This window comes from Neopsephotus bourkii, unplaced genomic scaffold (genome assembly GCF_033783945.1).
Source record: "Neopsephotus bourkii isolate Nb327-2 ecotype Australia unplaced genomic scaffold, CSIRO-AGI_Nbou_v1 NB_855, whole genome shotgun sequence".
NCBI classification, from domain to species: Eukaryota; Metazoa; Chordata; class Aves; order Psittaciformes; family Psittacidae; genus Neopsephotus; species Neopsephotus bourkii.
In genome coordinates, this window is record NW_026901351.1 from 3,183,199 (window position 1) to 3,207,805 (window position 24,607).

At 36.9% G+C, this 24,607-nt stretch overlaps 1 long non-coding RNA gene across 1 annotated transcript in view; it reads right to left on the minus strand.

Annotated features, from left to right (window-relative positions):
• Positions 1-1,231: 1,231 nt before the first annotated feature.
• LOC133213881 (uncharacterized) overlaps positions 1,232-24,607 on the minus strand; it is a 247,161-nt gene continuing 223,785 nt past the window's right edge. The window contains exons 4-5 of the long non-coding RNA XR_009725924.1: positions 1,592-1,705; positions 1,232-1,371 (exon numbers count right to left, since the gene is read on the minus strand). This is a non-coding gene — a long non-coding RNA (uncharacterized LOC133213881). The remainder of the gene's footprint in view (positions 1,372-1,591; positions 1,706-24,607) is intronic.

Here is a 24,607-nt window from a genome sequence, read left to right on the forward strand (position 1 = left end):
ACAAGCTTGTCAGGAATGACCCAATTGGTAGTGCTCAGAACTTTTGGCTAAGAAGTCAGAGAAAGTTCTTCTGCTGTTTTTTTTCCTGGGACTAGTGAAAAATGAATCACACGATTGTCATTAGGAGAAATTTAGGCTTGATTGTGAATTTCGAAGGAAATTATCTTCTTACAGAGCTACAGAAGGAAAAGGTATGCTTGTTAGTCATTTAAAAATATTGCAAATGATCTAAAATGAGTTTTAAATCTATTAGTGGGCCAAAAAGAAACTAATTTAAATATATGCTTTCTCTGCTCTGAGATTTATTTGTCCTATAAACTTATATAGGGATTTTTTTAAGCTTGTGTTTTTTTAAAAAAGGCTTGTTAATTTTAAAGTATAAGTGTTTTCCAAGGACTTCACTACAATTATGTTTGTTTGTTAATATGCTTGTTTTAAAGTTTATAAACTGGCCTGTACTCAGTGGTTTTACTGGAAGACTTGAGCTATTTAATTCATGTTTAGATCACTGCTGGTAAAAAACAGATTATGTAAAACTAGTGGCCTTGAATGTTGAAAAAGTTTAGAAAGCAAGGTTAACTGAACAGCATCATTTGTTAAATATGCTGCGCACACCAGAAAGGTACAATAGGCTGCTTAAGACAGCTGGGTTTTTATTCAAGTGGATTAGTCACAGAGACATAGAGGAGCATTTTTTTTTTAACAATTGTTTCCGGAGCTATAGTGTGCTATTATCACATAAGATAAATCTGAAAAGCATTGAACAGAGTAAACTGTTCAGTTGTGTAATGTTTCCCTATGCCTTTAAAGGTTTATAATGTCTTTTATCGCTGCGAGGGGAAATCTGAATCTTTTATCAACTAGTTCAAAAAAGCAATCCATTTAAATAATGTGTCTGGAACTGTAGTCTATGGAGATAATCAGTAGCTTATTAACCTTAATCATAACAACACATTATCGCTATTTGGTTTCATGTTGACTAATTTGCAGAACAATGGGGAAGAGCACACTCAGCACATAAGACTATTCCTAGTTCTTGGCACTGCATAAATACAGTGACCCTCACTTGAAATGTCAGAGAAAAAGCTGTATCATTTGATGAAGGAGAGAGTTGGGGGAAAAAGGATCATGTAATCAGATAGTTATAAAGTAAACACTTGTTAAACCCCTGGACAAAGTGAGATCATCATCAAACAGATACCTAGAGCACAGAATAAAGGTCAGTTACCTTTTATCATGTTTGTGTAGCTTCAGTTGAACTAACAAGCAGCAGCATGTGCTTAAGGTCATAGTTAAACACTTTTGCCTTGGTAAATGAGCTGTGTATTCAGTTCTTCCTTTTCAAGAGCATGGCCATATTGGAACTCTGATCTACAAGAAAAAGACAGAGATCAGAAAAGGAAGAAATCTACTTGGAGACAGAAATAAGTAATTTCAAATGGTATAAAGAAATAATAATGGCAAAAAATAAAATAAGTCAAAACGCAGGGGACAAACCTTAAAAATAGAACAGTTCACTTTAATTTTGGGGAGTGAAAGTGCAGAACTTTTTTTCTCTCCAGATTTGTCAAAATCATAAGCAATGCTTTACCTTGAATTATTTCAACATTAAAGGTACATTTCCTCATATCTGTACACTTCCTGTGGAAATTCTAGTTCCCAATCCTGATGAACTTACTGTTTCATATGAATGACACAGATAAACCTACAAATCAGGAAGAAATATAATCATAAGACTTATGAGAGATTTAGATGGCATAGACTCCACCCTGAAAGGGGGAAGATGGATTAATAAACAACTTCTAAGGCAGTGTAATATGCCTTGCCTCATAGAAGCATGCTAAATAATATATAGCATGCATATAACATATAGAAGCATGCTATATAACAGTTCCACTGAATTCATTCAGAAAAGGAAATTTTACAGTTTTTGAGATCATCTTTTTAGAAAATGTAAGGTTATAACATTTTCAGTGGGAAATACTAGAAAAACTTCAGCATACATCTAAATATTTCAACATAATAAAATCAAGAAGTTTTAGGTTCTGTATTATGGAAATAACCTTCTTAAAAGTGTTTACACAGTACAAATTCAGTTAACAACACCTCAAAATATATTAGGTAGAATTCTGCTACAATAAACTTAAGAAACATGAAATACACAATCTTCTGCCTTTTCACTGAATTATGCTATGCTACCATATGTCATTAAGTGTTTACTGAAGCTTAATAGTTATTGAGTCACAGGACAGCAACAGTCTCCTTGCATGATTTGCATTTCATAGAAAAATGCGCAAACTTAAATTGGCCAGAGTGTTCACACAGAATAAGATTCTGCTACAGGGTGAACTTTTTAATGAAGCTTGTTTGTGTAGCTGTTTCCGTGATGGAGAAATTGGTAGCAATATGTTTATGCTTTGATAAGAGTTCAAAACCTGTCTTTTATAAACTGCAGTAGAGAAGTGAATACCACTAATATAGTAGTAGTGCTGCTGCAGCCACGAGGGTTAAAGAAGAGGTCATTAGACATTGGTTTTATTAGATTAGCCTGCAAAGTTGGGGGAAAAAAAAAAGTAGAAAAGTTTTGGGGACCAACTCTTCAGGTGTCAAACAGAATCAGCAAGACATTAAATGTGCAAAAAATTCTAAAAAAATGGGCTTGTTCTTCAAAACACAGGTTTTTGTTCTTTTTCTTCTTTGTTCTTCTTAATATTTAACTAGAATAATATAATATAGGAAAATTTCTAGAAATAGCAGATCAGTTTGAAATGCTGCAGTCCATGTTCTGATACTAGAAAAGTTGAATGAATTATAGAGAGTATTTCACCAAGATTTTACTTGGCACAGATAATGACTTTGTAATGGAAGTTTTAAAGGAGGAGGAAATAAAATAGAATAAGAGAAGTAAGCATACAGTTAAACTAGGAATAGTAACTGAGGCTGATGAAGGTCAAATCTGGGGATGCTGGGTAACTAACTGTAAAGTTAAAATGAAACCTCAGCCAATTATTCTTGACCATCACCAAACCAACAAGGTTTGGGAGAGAGAGACAATTACTTTGGTGAGACTTCATTATTTCAATGATTCACATTTAAAATTCTGTAAATGCATTTATTGCCATTTTGTCTTAGAAATGGTGCAGTTAATAAGGGCTCTACAAAACAAAACTTCCCCACCTTTTCCTGCTAGCATCAAAGCGCTCTGTGTGAGAGAGTAACTGTGTTTTTTTTTCTTATGTGTCATTGCCCTATCAGTCCTAGCCCAGAGTAAAGTATCTGATAAAGATCTGCAGTGGTTTGGTTTCTGAATCTGCTAGGGACTAGACAGAAAAAAGCCCCCAGTAATTCACACAGGCCACAGGATAGGACTGAGATGAAAATGTCTCACATGTACGATACATGAAAAGACAACGACCCCATAACAAGTTTTGTCTTACACCAGATAAATAATCTTGTAGATTCAGGGCTCTGGAAGCAAATATCTACCTACATTTACATATTTTTATAATTTATAAGCAGTTTAGTGATACTGCTTATAAATAAGCACAGATTCACATTATCTAAAACTGTATCTTTTTCATTTCACAACAGTGAAGAAATTTGAAACTCATTTTATGAGGCTGTAGGATCTGAATTTTACTGAAGTGTGCTGTGAGCAGATTACACTGTTAATGTACATATGTTGGTCTGATCTGAAATAATGCAGAAAATGCATCTGATTATGCATTACTTTAGGCAAATATTGCCCATAAACTTAAGTGACTACTCGAGACTTTGTCTAAATGGCAAACAATAAGTATAAAAACTGGAATTAGCTTTCTGGGTGCTGTTTGGTATCTAATGACAAACTGAAAGCATTTAAGTATGAAGAAAAAAGCTGATCTCATCTCATCCGCTTGCCTGCCTCTTAGTCCTTTACCATGTATTTTGCTTATGTAGTAGAAGAGTATCGGTTCATGATAAAATTACAACATGTCTTCACTTAATAAAAAAATTATGTTTTTATTCAGTGTTTGTGTTGATATCTTAAGTATCACGCACACTGCTATGTAGTGACAAGACCCAACGCACTTTGGCTTCTTTTCAATATAAAAATACGAAGGTGTTGATTTAATTACCACTCTGGCAATAAATCTGAAAGCATGTTAGTGAGTATTAATGTCATATGTTTAGCCAAAAGAATTCCTGAAGTCAGCATGCTATTTTATCTTCTATAAAGCACTAGTTATAAGGAGTTGAATACATATTTTAAGAAGTATTTTATATCTTGCTAGATAATAGTTGGTTACAATTGAAAAATCTGCCTTCTGTACACACAGAACTTATGTTGTATTTTTGCAAAATAGTAACGATGATGACAGAAGTAACTAAATTCTAATAGAATTTATCAAGAATATCCAGACAAAACCAGAAGCAATTATATTATTCAGCTGAGGAATTTTACAGTTGTCAAGATAAACATTCTGGAGATTTTATTTGGATTATTTTAAGAAATCCCACACAGTTTGAACAATTAACTACATGAAAATCACCATGAAACTTTTTATGTTTCCTTTAACAGAATGTTTCATATCTTTTTCTAACAATCTTTGAATCCCATTAGAGACTGAATTCATCAAGGATTTAGATGAGAAATAGAAGCTTCTGTTTCAGAAAACAATGGCAGCTAGACAACAGAAAACAGATGCCAATTATTTGCCTGCGTCTGTGGTAGAACAAAACATTTTATGACATTTACATATCCTTAGCAAAACTGCCATTGATGTCAGAGAAATACCAGTCAGAAGGTTCTGAAACAAGACTCTATATAATGGAGGACTGCAAATAATTCCTTTCACTTTTATAAAGATGACAAGAGGAAAGATATGTAGTACTTTGTATAGAGTAGGAACAAAGCTATGTATATTAGCAAAATCTGGACTAAAACTGTCTCACACTGTAAAACTAGAGTTGCTTAATTGAAGTGAAAACAGAATTTATACTGCTTGGACTTAAGAGCCACAAAATTGGATTTATTTTGTCATACACTGAACAAGAAAGAATTCAAGCTACAACAGAAAATAAAACTAATCTTTTGTCTTTTTAACCTTTGTTTGGCCTAAGTACGTATTTATAAGTTGGGCTAGTCTTCAGCATGTGCCACCCAAGGAACACAGAAGCTGACGCCACTCTACTTACCTTTAACAGACTAGCTTAACACAGTACTTATTATTGGTAAACATTAAGTCAGATCAGCATAAAGTAATTCTCTTAAGCTAGGCTGAAACCCAAAACTTTTAGTTTGATTTGAAGCAACCTTCCAGTATCTGAAGGAGGCTTATAAAAATGCTGAGGAGGGGCTCTTCATTAGGGACTGTAGTGACAGGACAAGGGGTAACGGGTTAAAACTTAAACAGGGGAAGTTTAGATTGAATATAAGGAAGAAATTCTTTCCTGTTAGGGTGGTGAGGCACTGGAAGGAGTTGCCCAGGGAAGCTGTGAATGCTCCATCCAATTAATATTTTCTGGAAATAGAAATTTTAAACTTAATAATATTGACATATTAAGCCACTGATGGCTAATAAATGCTTGAAAACAAGGCCAAAGCCCAGGTCTTATTTTAAGTCTCAAAGAAAGGGTAGTTTCTATCTAACCTAACAGATCAGAACCTCGACTTGCTCATTAGCTGAGAACCTCTACCCTCCTTATTAGGCCCAATTCTCTCAGATAAACTCTCAGATGGAAACTGCTGCTATTATACACAGGACACATTCCATGTCATTAATAGAACAGGTGTTCAAAGATTTTGGATACCTCAAGTTTACCCAGCTTCTTACAAGGTCTCTTCTCATAAATAATAGCAGCTGCCAAACCAAGGATAATTTGCAGAAAAAGATGGAGCTTCCCAGCCTAACAAACCTTCAGTTTTATGTGCTCACATAGCAAATTTGTTTAGGGAGTTTGTAGTGGCTTCTTAAAACAGTGTTTAGGATCGCTATTACTAATACTCATGAGGCAGTAATTTAGCTTCCAATGAGATTAGTAGGAGCTTTAAGTAATGCCCACAAAGAATTTAGAATTTGGATCATTAACTATAATATGCAACTTTCACACAAGAAAGGTTACATTTACTTTAGAAGTTTTATTTCAAGTAGATGTCGATAAGCCAAGATCATTTTAAATCAAGGATACATACAATAATATTTTTTGTCTAGAAGAATATGAACAGATGTAAAATCAAATTTTCTCACAGTGGAAAACCTCAGCATTTGACTGAAGTCACATAAGCCTGCATTTGTTACTGTACTTTAACACATTTTATTACCTGATTTTATCCCAGCTGCCTTATTTTCTATAGTGGGATAAGAGCCAAAGAGCTTTGTCAGAATGGAGCATGTTCAGTTACATGGCACCCTCCAATAAAGAAAAAGGAAGAGGAAACAAAGATTCCGGTGCTCAGATAAGAGAGAGACTTATTTTTGAAAAAAATTTTGCAGGAAAATGTAGATTAAAAGATTAGGAGTTTTTCCAAGTAGAATTAGGTTAAATGTATTTTAAACACTAAACCTCACTTAAAGAGGAATAAAGAGTTGTCATATTTCTGTTGCAGCTACTAATCTCAGATATTTATTCAGGTTTTGTACTAGTGTAAAGGACCTTTGCTGCCTAGAGGGAGTGGAGCTATATTAAGAAGCCCAGCAAATTTAGCCCAGAAGAACAAATTTCCCTCTCTAATGGAGACTTTTTGTTGTCTACTATTGTGTTATGTTCAAATTACAGTTCATTCAGGATTAAATAGGTGCTCTGCATGCAAGGAAAATCACAGAATCAGAGATTCAACTGGGTTGGAAAAGACCTTTAAGATCATCAAGGTCAAAAATTGTGTTCTAAAATGAAGAAATAATCTTTTTAACAGGACACCTCTCAGGTACAGATGGAAGTTTTGAAGGCAGCTACTTGAGGTTGCATATCAAGGAAGTGCAATGCACACCCATCTCTTAGCTGCTTCTTGCAATGCATTGCTGTTAAGTCACTAATTATTTTTTAGCCAAGCCACTGTGGTCTTGAGTGATTGAGGTGAGCTATCTTCTGATCTACCAGTTTGGCCGTAGAGGCATCCAGAGATAACAAGCATTTTAGCCACCACAGCTGATTGATATTCATCCGCCAACAACTCACCAGTTGGTCCAAGACAGCATCTTACTGGAATTGTAATAAAGGGACCATCACTGTTTAACATCTTTGGACATGGGCAACATAGACAGTGAGATTGAGTGTGCTCTCAGCAAGTTTGGCGATGACATCAAGCTGTGTGGTGCAGTTAACACAATGAAGGGAAGGGATGCTATCCAGAGGGACCTTGACGTGCCTGGAAAGTGGGCCAATGTCAACATCATGAAGTTCAAGAAAGTGAAGTGCAAGGTCCTGCACATGGGTCAGGGCAATCCCAGGCACAGCTACAGGTTGGGCAGAGAAGAGACTCAGTGGAGCCCTGCAGAGAAGGACTTGGGGGTGCTGGTTGACAAGAAACTCAGTGTGACCTAGTAGTGTGCACTTGCAGCCCAGAAAGCCAACTCTATGCTGGGCTGCATCAAAAGAAGCATGACCAGCAGGTCAAGCGTGGTGATTCTCCCTCCCTCTCTGCTCTTGTGAGACCTCACTTGGAGTACTGCCTTCACACTGGGGCCCCCAACACAAGAAGGATACAGACATGCTCAAGTGAGTCCAGAGTAGGGCCATGAAGATGACAGACAGCTGGAGCACCTCTCCTATGAAGACATGTTGATAGACTAGGGCTGGTTCAACCTCAAGAAGAGAAGGCTCCAGTAAGACCTCATAACAGCCTTCCCATACCTAAAGGGTCTACAAGAAATCTGGAGAGCAACTTTTTACAAAAGCATGTAGGGACTGGACAATGGGGAATGGTTTTAACTGGCAGAGGGTAGATTTTATATTAGATATTAGGAAATCTATTAGGAATCTGTATTTATATATAGATTAGATATTAGGAAAAATTTCTTCATTATAGGGGTGGTGAGGTGCTGGAGCAGGTTGCCCACAGAAGCTGTGGCTGCCCCATCCCTTGAAGTGTTCTAGACCAGGTTGGATGGGGCTTTGAATACCATGGTCTAGTGAGAGGTGACCCTGCCCTAGAACTAGATGATCTTTAAAGTCCCTTCCAATCACAACCATTTTATGATTCTATGATGATTCTACAATATCTGACTTCTGTTTTTTATTTTCTAGTAGAGTGTCTGTGCAAAGAACTCGTCCAGACAATTAGAGTTCGTAGGTGAAATGGTTGATGTGGGACATTATGCTGTATCAATGTTCTTTTACTTTGAGCTTCCTAATAATGCCAGTGGTGAAGGAATTCAGAATATCTGAGTAAATATCTGAGTAAACTCATGAGGAACCAGTATTATGAAATGGTTTAAGACCCTCTGCCACCCATAGGCAGCTCTCCATAGCTCCTAGGTCTTGTTGCAACACCAGCTCGACATCCCTCCCACCAAAATAAATGCACCTGCAAGAGGCAGCTATAGTATATGTATTCCTGACCTTAGCAGGAGTGAGATCATAATCAATGCTCTTCACAGATCCTGCAAAGTGACAGCAACTAGATCCCACATACCAGCTCCTCTGGCATCCTAATTTAACAGAAATTATAAGACCATATATCTAAATTTTCAGTGCAGCAAACTCTTGCCTTTGGTTGACCCAGCCTGCGTTTTGCAAGGTCTGGACACACTGAGAGACTTTTGTGAGAAGCAGCACCTCAGCTGAGCTGACAATAAAACAGGAGCTGTCAGTTCCGACTGGGGTTTGGGTATTATTTTTCTCATAAAATGTAACACACTGTCTCAAATAAGCTTGCACCAAATTCTGAATGCAGATGCTTACCTTTTTGCAAAGCTTAGACCCTTGTTACACTGGCATTTTGAATTCATTAACAGCAGCAGTGGCTTCTTCCCTGCAAATCAAGAACTTGCATCAGTGAAAGGCAGCAGTTTGCAGCCTTCCTCAGTCTACCCTGAAGTCAGCACTGAAGTCACAGGGCAACCTGTGACAGGCAGATGATCACCTTCTGCCTGAACTCAGTGGGAGAGGAGATTTTTCCTGATTAAAAACAGTATTCTGCTGATTGGCAGCAACTTCTTTCAGAGCAAAGGGCTGCTTTGAAACCATGCTCTAACTTTGTCATTACTGTTGGGTTTTTTTACTTGCTTATAAACAAACAGGAGACAGTTTTCTTCTGCTGGTGCTAATTACATTAGTGTGGAAAAGATTCCTACTCATAGCAGTGTATATTTGAATATGTAAAAAATATCTTTTTGTTGAACACAGATGGTCAGCTCATGCTGTCCCTTTTTGCCCTGATTATTACCATCCACAGAAGAATATTTTTAGCCATTTTTCACAGCAATCACCTCTATCCTCACTGAAATTTGCCTTTAGAGAATCTAGGATTCTCTTCTTTCCTTTTTTCTTTTTCCAGATCTCTAAAATAAACCTTGTTTCACCAAGCTTCTTGGGCTATGTTTTGTCAGCTGTAATATTTTTGATTTCAAGACTTTCACTAAATTTGAGAAAGAAAAATACAGTGTATATTTGATAAAGAAAAAAGTGTATATTTCATATTTACCTTTCTAAATCAAATTTTATCCTTCCATTTTTAAACAAGAAAAGACATGATTTCTAGGATGTGTTTGCCCTGAAGTGGACTTCACCAGACAGAATATAAGTGATTATAATCATACGCCAAACACAAGTCTTCACTCGCAGTCTTGTAAATTAGGATAGAAGAGCAATACCTCATACTTTGTTCATGTTGCTTGATTTTTGGTTGAAATACACAGCTTTTTCAAAACACTTGTTAATAAGAGGTTAGCACTCTCACTCTGGCATCTTTCATAAGCAATAAGTTACATGTTAAGGAGAAGAAAAAGGAAGCCTCAATTGATAGGAATCATTAAGTGCAACCCTATTTACAGCTTTCCCAGTGTGACTATTTGTGTTTGCTGGCCTGAGGAAGTACGAAACAGTTGCTCCCTCATCCTTTCCAGTGTGACACTGAGTAGAGTTTTCTTTTATGTTTGGCACTGCTATTAAGAAACAAGTTGAGAGATCACTTTTGGCATATCCCCTCTATGCCAGTGTTTTATTTATAGTTCTCTTCTATGCTGCTATTTTATTTATAGTATTAAATATATAAAGAGATTATAATGCAGAAAAAAAGGCTATTATGGAAAAACAGAAGCTGATTTGTCCAAAAGCCATGCTTATGAACAAGACCACCTGGCTTAACATACATTGACACTCAACCATATACAGAACTGAGACATTTTATTTCTTTTTTTATTCAATCGTATATTTTATCTGTGTTTCACACTAATGCATACAATACAGGACATTTCCTTCTAAGGAACTGACATGAATCAGATATTATCTTCTAGGAGAGAACAGTGTTCTGAGTTTTGCTCTGAAATCAGGCCCTTGAACACCTTTGCTGCCTGGAAGTACTTTAGCATTAAACAGAGCATTTATCCAGCAGATTATTATGTAACTATTGTAAATAATATATAAATACTTCAACTTTACCTTAGCTGAGCACTACTTTCAGTACTGAACTCATTAATGCTTTTTATTAGAATTGTTAGTAAATCAATCCTCTACCTTCTCAAGGCAGTTAGCTCCTCCTAGTGGCTACTTGAAACCTCCAACAAAGCAGACCCAGGATTTTCTGTTTGTCTTGGTCTTCACGGAGCAGAGAGCAGCGAGGGTGGATCTGTAAATTACTTTTCCTCCCTAAAATGAAAAAAAAAAAAAAAAAAGAATGGGTAACTCTTTTGCCATTCAACACTATTGATGGAAAAAATAAACTGCAACAAATGTTCTTCTTATTTCTAGCATTAAAGCTTTTCCTACTTTTCATAGCCTGTATCTTATGAGTCATACAAATGTGAGCTGTAAGTCTATACTGCTAGCTTACTCATATGCCTGCCTCTGCTGCATCAATACTTTTTTAAGTGTTTTATAAAGCTGAGCAGTAAAAGCTAAACTATTCTATAAACTGAATGATAAAATACTGAAAAAATATTTGTAGCAATATCCTTTTCAGATCTTTCCTTCCCTTAATTTCAGCAACACCATTCACACAAGTAGTTACACACATTTGCGTGACTGCCGAAGTGAGCCTCTGTCACTAAGCCAGGAACACATTTCTGACAATCTGCCTGGTTTTCCTTCCTCAGTTTTCATGTTTCACTGTCTACTTGTGCCATGACGTTTCACCTGTTGAAATTGCCCAGTTAAACTTGAACAACACCCAACATCGTCACTACAGTTGTCACTTCCCCTTTCTTACATCTGGGCACTATAAAAAAACACAGCAAAAAGCCCAGTCACTCTCCACTTCCTTGCATCTTCATAGTACATTTGGAGAAATGTCCTAATGAAAATACAACTGCTGAACTGCAAATATCAGTGCAATAGAAGAATGGCTCATACAGTGAGACCTATATATTGAATTTATTATATAAGACCATACATGAAACTTAGCTATCCCTTGACATGTAATTATGTGGGGTTTTTTTCAGAAGAAATAAAAAATAATGTTGGGGAAAAAATGTAAGAAGTTTTAATAAAATCCACTGGCGACAAGCTATCAGCTGTATGACAGGATGCTATCCACCCAGTTTTCAACATCTGCTGCCATTGTTCAAGTTACTGCACACCACCAGCAATTTCCAGATTTTAGGTCACTATATTAAGGCAGTATTCTCAGTTGACTAGTAAAGATGTGCTTTTGGTGGCCTTAAAGTACCAACAAACATCCCAGTTTTCAGAAGCAGGTATTTAATGCTTTGTAAGGCATTATGCATCATGCCAGGCACCTACAGACAGAGCCAACCCAAATCAATAGCTATGATCTTAGCAGGAGGTTAAGAACCCATGCACAGCACAGCAAGAAGACAAGACAAACTTCATTTCTGATACAAATACATAAAGCACTGAAGAAAGCCTACAGGCATTGAATGTTTTAGGATCAGTATAATTAGCTTACTCAACTACTTTGATACTGAAAAATATAGCCTTGTGTGCCAAAGCACATAGGCAACAATTAGCAAATAAAATTCTGACTCTAGCCACTGGGAGGGAGAGAATTGTAGGGGCTATTTTTAATACCAATAAAAGAATACAATAAAAGCTTTCTGAATGCCCTGGCTATTTTGGGAGGAAAATGGGGGGAATACCTTGTGGGCTAAGGCAGGTTGCTATAGCTCTTAAATTCATACGGATTCATGCCTTTCTCTACAAATGTAGACATGGTCCAGGGTTTTATTGTTACACAGATTTCCAGTACTGGGATTTTAATTTGTACTGTATGTATGAAAGTCATCTGATCAATAAATCTTTCTGTAGTTGACTGTTGAAAATGGTGTCAAGCCAATGCTGAAGAATGTTCACCTCAAAGCAACCCCTTTTTATTTCTGTAGCAGCTTATTTTCAACTGAAAAATTAGTAGTTATTATATTGATGCCTTAATCTAAACTGAGATCAGGGATTTACTACATTAGATGCTACACATAAAAACACTAAGGAACAGTCACTGAAAAATTAGTTTGTGACTCATATAGGCAAGACATATTCAAAGGAGGTACATTCTACTTCCTATTAGACACTGAGGTTTGGGAAACTTGAGCTAAGTGAAAATCTTTATTCTTTTCTGTATCAAAAGACTTTCCTTCTACTAAGAATTATTAGTTATATTCCTAGATTTACTTGAAACAACGACAACTGGCATTAGTCAGTGCTTTAAGATTATAAAATATGCAATAAGATTATTCAGTGTTTTAAAAAATACATCCCACATTTGAATGAAAATTTGAAATTTTGTAGTTTTCTGCAAAAACTGAAAACCTGCATGAATTTTGACTCAGGATTATGAAATCAAGCCTTTCACTGGTATAATTAAGGAAAAATAATAATAATTTAAAAAAAAACCAAACACCAGACTTACTCTTTAAAAAAATACAAAACATATTAAGACCATGCACACGGATATTTTCAGAAACTGGATCCACAGACAATTAGCTTGCTAAGCTATTGAAAATTACATTTAATTCCAGTTTGAGCTCTGCAGCCAGCTTTTGATCCCATGTTGCCTGGAGAGTTCGGTTGTTCTTTGCTAGTAAAAAAACGAAAAAGTAGAACAAACTAAGCAAATTAATTCTGTAGCTGTCAGGAAAGCCTATAATGTATTCTGCTCAGCCCTGGAGTTGGGACAATTTCTAAGATAGCAGAACTGCAACTGACTCAGGACCCCGTCTAAAGCTGCCCAAATTCAATAAGAATTCTTTCTGTGAGTCTAATGGGCTTTGAGTCATGACCTCATGCATTAAACTAATTTATATACAATAAAATCTATTTCCTTTTACTTTCAATTAATCAGAGGACTGGGTGTGACCTATTGGTGGAATGGTAAATAATACAGAGAGCAGGTCACTTTTACAGAGTGATGTGGATCGCTTGAAGAGGTCAGTTCAATCCAACATAGGTTTTAATGCAGCCAAGTGCAAGGTCTTCTACATAGAAACAAGGAATATTTGTAAGATGAGACATGCTATTGCAGAGAGCAATGATTCTGTCTTAGGTTGATAATAAATGACTATAACAGTAGATGACCAGCTGAACCTGATTTCCTTCAGTGAGCTAACATGATCCTTAATTGATTTACAAGCAAGGGAACATGATAAAAGGGGTAAGTCAGCATTAATAGCACTATTACTGGAATTCTGTGTTCAGAATTAATATCAATAATTCCTAAAAGGACACAAAGGTATTGGAAGCAATTCTGGAAACATGCAATGATGCAGTCTTCAAAATATGCCTCACTGTGAGAGACGGAAAAAGTGCAACCTATTCAGCTGATCTGTCAAATGACCTGGACATACGTTGCACATTGGTTACATGGAAAAACACATTTCTGATAGTAAGTAGAAGTTTAATCTGGCAGGAAAAGGTATAACAACATCCAAAGAGAATCAAAACCAAATGTGACTAGAAGCACAGGGGGGATTTGAGACAGTGAGGAGAAATAATTTTGGGGAAAAAAAAAGGATATTACAATTAACCAGCATTGTATCATTTATGTAAGACTTTTTTGCCATCTTTTACCCCCAAATAATTTTGTTTGTTAAAGAAATTAATAGATTGACTTGTAGTATACTGGACCTGACATAGGCATCAAAGATACAAAAGAGGAAGTTGTGCAACAAGTTTAGAGGAATGAATAGTCTTGAAGCTAGCGCATACAAGGTCTGCTGGGTTGCTGATTTCACCTGAGAAGTGCAACTAATAGATAATCTGGCACATTGACTGTATGTCTGGTTGGCTGTATATTGGTGTAGAAATGAGGACCTGATTTCAGTTGCGTCCATTCAGGGTATGTGTTTAAGCACTGCTGTGTTTAGCAGGAATTGTTATGTACAATATATCAATGCAATGGTTCTAGTATGGTTGTGGTTATTCTGTTGGTCACTAAACCATTAATCTTCTGAAAGTAGAATTTGGTTAACAGGGGTATGCCCATCCATCTACATATCAGTGGGTATAGTATGTATATTGAAGGTATTCCTGAGTTAATGTAATGTAATGGGGTGGATAGGTTAAGGTTGAAGGCGATTATAGGTAGCTATAGCGTCTTTTTACTTTGCAACATGAGAAAGATGAATACATGATAGTTATTTGCTGAACCACATGTGACAACTTTTCCAGGTTGAGGTTGATAGATGGCTCATCTGCCTGAGACTGTATTGATGACAATATCATTAGGTTTGGAACCCACCATGGATATTACAAACCCTTATGCATGAAGCTTTGTACATGCAGTGTCACTAATGAATGCCAGATCTTATTCTCCAGTTGCAGATGCATCCCACCACCCTAGTAGGAGGCTAAAAGTTTATATAGTATGAATTTGAATCATGGAATTAACTGTCCATTTGGGCACCAAATAGATGAGGATTCCAGCAGAAGTTTTTATGCCCAGGGTACCTCACAGGGTCTGTGCCCTAGGACGGTAAACTACACAGTACACCAGCAGGTCCACCCAAGGGACCATCCGCTGGACAGGTCTTCACCATCACCTGCCAACTGTGAACTATAAAATCCCAGTAAATCCTGTCCTAAACGCTTGCTGCAGTGGGCACACTGTGTTATGTCCATCAGGTACTGTGGGAGCTCATTTCCTGCTACAAGGGCAATGATGGTTGTGGGAATGTGACACTGGAATTTTTGCCATTGGGATGATGGAGGAGGACCACCAATATTTTTGTTTGCCTGATGCACAGCCACTGTTTTCCTGCCAAGGAGCAAAGACTAAATGCCTCAACAGGGAAAGGGCAACTACAGGTCTGAGTTGCATCATCACTGGTAGAACAGTGTGAATTTATTTCTCCTCATAGGGATATCAAACCCTAGTAAGAACTTAAAGAGTTATTCCCACCATAGTTAAACATTTCTGTTCTACTTTACCAATCCTCACAGTAATCAGGAAGAATCAGACAATGGTGAGCAAATAAAAAGCTAAAACTACTAAACACAAGAACATCTAAAGGGCACTTAATAAAACTCTTTGATTTGCTATTTGAACTTTTTATACACTCAATCATAATTAATTTTGATGATCTTAAGCTAAATTAAAAGCAACGGGTAGCCCTGCATTGAAGGAAAAGTATAAGGACACCTTAATGGAGCCACCCAACATAGTGCCCTGTAGGCAACCATAACTTAATTTAAAAACACACTTGATATGCAGAAATACACCCAAGTAAAATGGCAGGTGAGCCTCAAAACAGAATAAGTAGCTGTTATATCCATCCTCACTCACAGTAATTCTGTATGAACTTGGTGTTTTTCATTAAGCAATCAATAATATATTTTATTAGTTCCAGGACACTGAATACAACCCACTAGAAGCAATCTCACTCCCCACTTTTGACTGTGAATATCACAATTAGACCAAGAAAAAAATAAATTAGTTTTTCTGAAATCTGGAGGTTTTTGAGTTGTAGAAGTCCAATTACAAATTAGCAAGCTGTGAATAATCAGATTAAAGAAAACCCCACAGTTCCAAAGCTGCATGAGCTTTACTCATAAAATCTCTAAAAATTTATTAAGTTAAATAGTAATTGAAGTTAATTTATTAAGTTAAATAGTAATCATAGATAACAGAATCAGTGTTTTTCACCTCTAGTTTTGGAAGTAATACCTGGCCTTCTAGGAGGACCATAATCTTTCTGTAACATAGGCGTTTGAAATATACACAAATAATGACACAGTTTTGTGCAGTTCCAGGGTACTAAGAAATATATTTGTGCTTGAAAGCATCTGATCTTCCATTCTTATTACAGTACAGCTATAGACTAGGTTTCCAAATGTATTCATCCACCTGTTCCCATTTAGAGGGCGAGATACTGACTCTTGCGAATGTTTGGAAATCTGGTTTACTTCATTATGGCACTAGACTGGAGATAACCATGTCTTGAAACTCATCCAGGTCTAGATGTCAAGGACTTCTAAAAATCTTTCTGGCTTCATATCAGCATACTAATATCAACTAGCATGTATATGTTTCATGTGGATAAGATGCATCTCTTCATCATGTTTGTAATTCAATCTTGACATGGTAATTTTTAAGTTCTAAGAAGGAGATAATTTTATCTATCATTCTCCTTTTAGCATGTGAGAATGTAAAATCAAACATAGCAAATTTTTCATTCAGTTGCAAACTCTCACTGAAGTGAATGACCCTTTAAAAGTGTTAGGAAGCCAGGCCACTCAGAATATGAGAGGCACATTTCAATCTGGTTGCATCGGAAATACTCAAGAGTAAGAGTGTATAGTGAGGAATGTATTTTTCAGGCTTTACAAAGCACCTGTATTTTTGGGGACAAGCTGAAATTGCGAGAAAAATTAACCCAATAAAGTTAGGACGCTGCAATGTATTCATTGAATCCCGTAAGTGCTGTTCAGGCAGAACCTTACAAACATACTGACTAAGAGATGATTATTCAGAGACTTAATGACTAATTTCAGGGGTAAATTACTGTAGATTTAGGCCTGTAAAAACAGGGTAAACTTCCTGTATGGAGTCAATGCAAGCAAAAGAAAGGATTGCCCAACAGCTAGGAGATTTGTTTAAGACTTAGAAGACTGGAATTTATATTTTTACTCATGCATACACTTTCAACAAATGACTTAAGGCAAGAACCTACTGGCTAATAATATGACACAGCTAAACTCTCTTCTTTCCCACAGCTATTGTCCAAACTATTTACTGTGAACATTCTTTGGTCCAAACTTTGCTTGACAATTGTCTGGGAAAGTATTAGATGATCCAATAGAAAACTGTGCCAAGGAGCATGCTAATTATAGTTATACATTCTGGATGATTGGATGCCTTTTCCTAAGCCTGCATCCCATCTCTTTTTAATATGTTACTGTAACTAAAGCCTTTGTGAATGTGCGAAAAATGCTAGAAAGTGCACTCTGTATTGTGCAGTACTCTAGTACTATGGGAAAGAAAGTTCTGTGAAAACAATAAACACTTTCTGTAAAATAATTAAAATAATCACTGATGTAGTCATGCACCCATGAAGTACAAGAACTTTTAGATTCTACTCTTCCAATCACAAGCTCTGCCTTTAAGTCAAAGCTATATGACCGCGTCAGTATAGATGGGCAGATGTGAACCTGATGTTGATACAAGTGCATTGCACTCTGAAAGACAAAAACCCAAAATTATGTATCACGGGCTGGTAGATTCTGTGTTCCTTGAGAAAAGAGATGTATCATTCAAACGCACACAATTTTGCACTGGATCAGCCAATGCCTTCATAAGCTTATAACTGAGCCACAGTCTGTTTCAAGAATCACAGAGCAAATTTCATTCACTAGGACTAGGAGGAAAGCACTCTCTCTGGAGAAAGAGTTTTTAATAGAATTTTAGAACCAACTTCCTGAATGTGATGTTTCCATCTTAATTTTTAGCAGAGATGGAAAGGCAGCACAAGCAGTCCCTGGTGATATATAGCATTTGAGGGGGAGGGGAGAAGGAGGAAGAAACACCAACCAACCAACCAACCAAACAAACAAACAAAAGTCACTGTCACTTAATTTAGAAACTTAAAAGACTAAAAGGTATAATTCTATTCAGAATTATTAAGACTTATACTGGTATAATGTTTAGGTAAATTCTCACACCTCTAATCCATTGAGTAATAACAGCATAGAATAGAGATTTGGCTGTTTGAACTTTACTGGTTTTACCACTAGTTTTCTTTGCAAACTTCACTGATGCTGCAGACAGAATCCATGCAGTGCAAATTCTCTATTTCAAAGATACCAGCTTGAAAATGAAGTTCATTTTCTTGAATAAATAGGACACAGTATAAACAAAGGTTCTTAGACAACTCAACATCGAGACTGAAAAATACTTTCAGTCTGTGCTAGTTAGCATAAACCAACATTATGTTTCCCTGAATGGCTATACTAAACATTTAACAAAAACTGTCTACATTTAGAAGCCATAATTTGACTGGTTTCAGTTGCAAAGCTTTCTTATTACTACTATTTAAAAACTTACCATGCCCATTTCTGATGTAAAAAGCTGTCTGCGAACAAAAAAACCCCAACAATAACTTGTACATTTCATTAAACTATGTTTTTCCTATGAATTTCAAAGATTTAAAAGTTTTTAAATAGGATTATTTTTAATTTAAATTTTATCCCCACAGGGCAAGCTATTATTTTTGTTTAACCATCAAACAGAAGAGAAAAAGAAATAAAATAAAATCAGCGTTAACATATAAAGAAAAAACAGCAGAACGTTAATGGATCTTTATTAAATAAATATTTCTAGGGCTACTTTTCAGTAAGAGAAGCATTTTAAATGTATGATTCTGCAATTGTGATGAAAAGCTAGGTAAAACTAAAAGCTACCATGTAAAATTATTGTAGAAATCTACTTTCTTGCTAGCTTCTGGGGGAAAAAAAAGAAAAAAATTTAAACAATCAAACATACTCCCCAATCCCAACAAAACAAAAAAAGCAATGCTACAGGGAAACAAATACATTCTCTAGTACAGCACAGTAATTTCTTGTGACACTCTATAAGTACTCAGCTACTGCTTTAGGATCACAGAACTGAGGTTGTTGGAAGAGGGAGAGCTCAGTAAGTCTCTTATCCAAGCTACTGCTCAAAGCAGATTTATCTATCAGTTCAGACAAAGTTGCTTGAAGTTTTTGCAAAAGCAGGTCTTAAAAATCTCCAAGGATGAAGTCACCGATACCAAGTCCACGGGAGAGCCACGAGGATGATCAGGGGACTGCAGCACCTCCCATATGAAGATTGGCTGAGAAAGTTGGGGCTGTTCAGCCTGTAGAAGAGAAGGCTGCATGGAGACCTCATAGAAGCCTTCCAGTATCTGAAAGGGGGCCTGCAAGGATGCTGGGGATGGACTATTCATTAGGGACTGTAGTGATAGCATGAGGGGTAATGGGTTCAAACTTAAACAGGGAAAGTTTAGATTGGATATAAGGAGGAAATTCTTTCCTGTTAGGGTGGTGAGGCACTGGAATGGGTTGCCCAGGGAGGTTGTGAATGCTCCATCCCTGGCAGTGTTCAAGACCACGTTGGACGAGGCCTTGGGTGAGATGGTTTAGTGTGAGGTGTCCCTGCCCATGGCAGGGGGGTTGGAACTTGATGATCTTAAGGTCCTTTCCAGCCCTAACTATTCTACGATTCTATGATTCCCAAGGCAGAGAGGATACTCTGACAAGTGAGTTTCTTCCTTCCAGTCATGATGTGCAAATATACACAGACATGCAGATAGACTTTTGCAGTGGGCTGGTTGTTTCTCTTCATATTATGGGCAGATTAAACACAGTTCATAGTTTATGTTTTCCAATGATTCTTAGATCAGCCTTAGTCAAACACTACACAGTTGCTTCCAGAATCCTCTTTCTAAAGGCCTGACCTCTAGTACTGACTGGGGTGTGATAGGCTGGGGTGAGAGGAAAGGTAAGTCTGGTTGTAGTCTGATCACATAGGAGGACATTGTATACCCTCTTCTTGGGTTTCTATAATGTAGCTATTGGTTACATTAAGCATCGTGACTTGTTTTGTGGTTCATCATGGACACTTTCAGCTGTTTTATGTTTGAACATCTTAACAATTTGGGTACTTTTCATTTAGATTGTAGGAACATGAGCAAGTTTTACTGCCGAAGATAAGAACACAGCATCTCCAGCTGTCAAGGTTTACTACCTCAGTATTCAAGGACAGACTATTTTTCTTGCATGCTATAGAAAAAGTAATCATATCTGGAACATATCTGGCTTTGGGTTGGAGGAGTATCATGTCTAATAATTGAGTACAACAAATCAGACAACAGCTTGGAAAGGAACCCTCTTGGTCTCATGGCTTACACAGTATAACAACCTGTCTGAAGCTCCTAAATTATATGATTGCCAACTGACATTTTGAAATTAGTTTTGGTATGTATAATCACATCCTTTAAAATATTTTGAGCTGGTTTGTTCTCTGAAACTTTCAGCTGAAAAATGTTGTAGTTTTCAAGTTTTGGCTAGTCCGTTTTACATCCTTAAATGGAGATATGGAGAAATGTAATGAATTATATGAAGTAGTTTTATGACAGCATTACACTTAATCAGTCTTCTCATATCGTTCTATTTCTCAAGATGATGTATACATATGTGTGCATGTATATATGCATATACACACAAATATACATAATATTCACCCCAGTTCAACATCTACTTAAGAAAAGATTAACGGTGAGAAGCACTGTAGGTGTCATTTGTCAGGTAGTTAACATGGGCATTAATATTAAATTTAATTTATTTATTGACAAATCAGCAGCCTTTATTAAAACAGCTAAGTTATGTTAAGAGAACAAAGTATGGATTGTATTCCCTGGCAATATGAAGAGCTCAGGAAATGAAAAGTGCTTCGATCATATATAACGCATAGGGTATAGTTAGTGCAGAAGCCTTGTATCAACTTCTGTGACCCAGCTGCTGGTTATCCCTCCATTGTTTTAAAGTCATTATGAATTGGAGCCCTGCAGTTTAAATAGCATCAAATACATGAAATAGAACCCACGTGCCTCAGTTAACCTTAAAGAAGTTTCTGAGAGGAAGAAAGACATATTTAATGGATGTGATGTCAATACACTATATCATACATGCCAGAAAGAAAGAACAGTATTAGGGCAACATAGGAAAGCCATTTCTTAGCTATTTAAAGCTTCAGAAAAATGAGCCAAACCTGTGAGGAAGAGGCTGAAGTGCATGTAGTAATGCACCCTAAAACATCAAGATACTTAAATTTTTCCATCCTTTTCAGCATTCTGTGTTAAAAACCTGATGCTGTTCCAATACCCAGAAAAAGCACTCTAACTGCTTCGGTAACCCAACACTGTACCCACTGAAGTTCACAATGAAATCTTAATTTACTTCATTGCATTGTTCTGCTTCACTTTCTAACTGGCTTCAATTGAAATGGGCCTTAAGTTGCAACAAATATTTACATGGCTGCTTGCAATATCAACAGCCCTTTTTGAAATTACTACTGCCCAAGCTTTAACTCACACTGTAAATGCAGGAATGACTATGTGATCCATATGGACTCTGTGTAAGTTTCATGAAACCATAGGGAGATTTCCATTGATTTCAACTGGAGGTTACTAGATGATGCTGGGGATACATGACCTTCTGACTGGACACTTTTTAATCCATTCATTATGTTTTCCCTTTTTCACTTTCATTCTAAAGCAAACAGATTTGAAATCACCTGATACTGGAGTCCTGTATATGGCATCAGGGACATGCTCTTCTGTAGAGAATTCTACATGGTTTGAGGTTTTAATGTATTTACCTTCTTCGTGCAAGTCAGATTGATAAAGTGCTCTGAATGGATAATTGAGCCTGACAACTAAGAAGATCTGTCATCATTTAAGCAGAGCACCCAGGAAAAAACTGCCTTTTAGAACTGTAGCAAAAAATTCTGAAGATTAAGGAAAGAGTTATGAATTCTCTACTAATACCACTGACAAGAATGCTTTCATTTTGCTAGATGAGTCCAACTTTTATCTTTCATTGTCATTTCCATTATCAAACGATCTTATTCTGAAAAAGAATGATTAGTTATTGATTCAAATGTCAGCACCTTAAATGTTGTTAGCCACAAACAGCATCAAAAAGAAAGGCCACTGCATCAACAATAGTGGACATTCTCACTCTGCAGGACTGTGACTTCTTCTGTCTAGGCAGGATTCTGGCTCAGCAAAACCATGAATCTCGTAATCATTCATATCTTTATCCTCAAAAAACCTCTGCTGTTCTTCTTACCCTTATTTTAGAAGCAGGCAATACGTGTCTAGGATGCAGAGTGCAGTGGAGCATAGGATTGCCTGAGCCAGCTTTTTCTATCACAATGATAGCATGAGCAGCAATGTAGCTGCAGCAGTATGGGAGTTGGTGCAGGTCAATATGCCCTCAAGAGAAGGAAGGACACAAGATGCTTCATGCTTGCTTTAAGTCTTGTAAAGATAATTCAAGTATATCCCAAGCTATGTGGCCAAATCAACAGTGGAGCTAGAACTGAACTGAAGCCTGCAAGTCAAATGATTCATCAGTTCTTTCATGTTGTGATTAGCTTGAGATGCTCAAGCATTGTGTAGCACAGAGTTTGTTATGGTTTATTTCTTCCTGTCCCATTACTCACTGATAGCGTGCAGCCTAGTCACAGAGGTAGGCACTGAGGAAGCAGTAAGAACATACACAGGGTCCTCTCTAACAGCTAACAGCTTGATGTTACAAAGCAACATAGGCATGTAATAAATGACAAAGTTGACTATGACAGAGTGATAAATACCTTCTATGCACATGGTTCTGAGGACTCCTATGAACTAGCCCTCATTTTTGGCCTCTGGGAGATTGCTAAATTTCAAATTATCAGTCTGAATTCCTTAGACATCCACACACATGATCTGGAGCCTGAGCTATCTGGAACCCTCCTGTTCCACCTCTATTTCTAAAGATCACTTTCTGGAAGCTCTGAAAGAAAAAACAGTGAGTCATTTCTTTCCTTTTTTCTCTTTGAACTACCTCCCATGGATTGCATTAGCGAAAGGCGAAATCTAGACCTTATTTCCGACAAAGAAAAGTATATATTTAGTTTCACGAGAAAGTGCTGATCTACACTGTCTTGCAAAATTTAGCCCTATAAGAAGGAGACAATCAAAACTAGCAGATTTATGACTCATAAAATGGGAGTGTTTAGATCAGATCCAAGTCAGTTTTCTTCATGCAGCAATGAGAATGGTTAAAGGTAAATTTTTTTCTTTGTTTTTAGCCATCTAGTCCATCTCCTGAATAAGGGCTTCTTTTGAGCTGCTGAGCACAAAAATGTGTCTGGAAAATGTCAGCTAATGTATTCCAAAGTTATTATGTGAAAATAAAACCCCAGAACATTTTTTTTTTTATGAAATCTTCCGAGAAAATTCACTTCCGAGACCTGGCTTGAGAATGAGCAGGAGACATTTTTCAGCCCCAAATAATTTTATGAGAAAGGTTTAAAGGCTTGGAAAATATGTTGGAACTGTAATTTCTCCCTTAACCAATAGCCTCAGTGATGAATCACATGACCGATGGAGTAAATCTATGTGTATACACACGTACACACATCGTTTCATTTGTTTACCTTTGGATCAAAAATAGATGTTACAGCATTTGTTTTATCATTTTCGATCCCCCTGAGGCATTGTGACATTTGGTACATTTATTTTTCCTGTTAAGAGATGATTCTTTAATTGTTTGAAGCAGGTGGAGGAAATATTTAGCAGAATGTTTACACTATGACAACTATACATCGGGGAGGGAAAGGGGGAGTGTGTTTGAACATTCCCAGAAAGCCAGAAGTTGATTACCTTTCTTTCTTCTGCACAGCCCAACATACAATCTAGACAGAATCTCTTTCCCTGGTGGAGCTGATAACAAATATACAGATTTCATATGTATATATTTGGGACCATACGCATCTTGTCACTAATTTTCTGCACCTCAGGCAGGTGTGAGTACTTAGAAATGCAGGCCGACTGCTCACTGTCCAGCTTTGAACACTAAGCTTGACGTTCTTCCTCACAGTTAACAGGGAAAGGTAAATTTCTCCACAATTCCTTTTAGGATAGCAACAGTAAAAGCCTGTCATGTTCCATTTCTTCCCCTTCCCCTTCCCCCACTTACTCCTTCCTAGTTTAGGTTAGGAAACTTAAAAGAAAGCTCCCTGTGCATACAAAAAAATAGCTGCCTAAAATACAGCACTTAAAACTCATCTCTGTGCTTTGGATAATGCCTTCTATGTTATTGTTTGGGTATGTGTTTTCTGATTTGCCGTACACAGAGCAGACACACACAGGTGACCTCCTAAGCCCCAGTGTTCTCCCTCCAAACTGGGCAAAACCGAAGGAGCTAAATTAAAACATGGCTGTGAATGACAGGCAGGGCATGTTAAGTCCAGCAAGGAGAAGATAGGAAA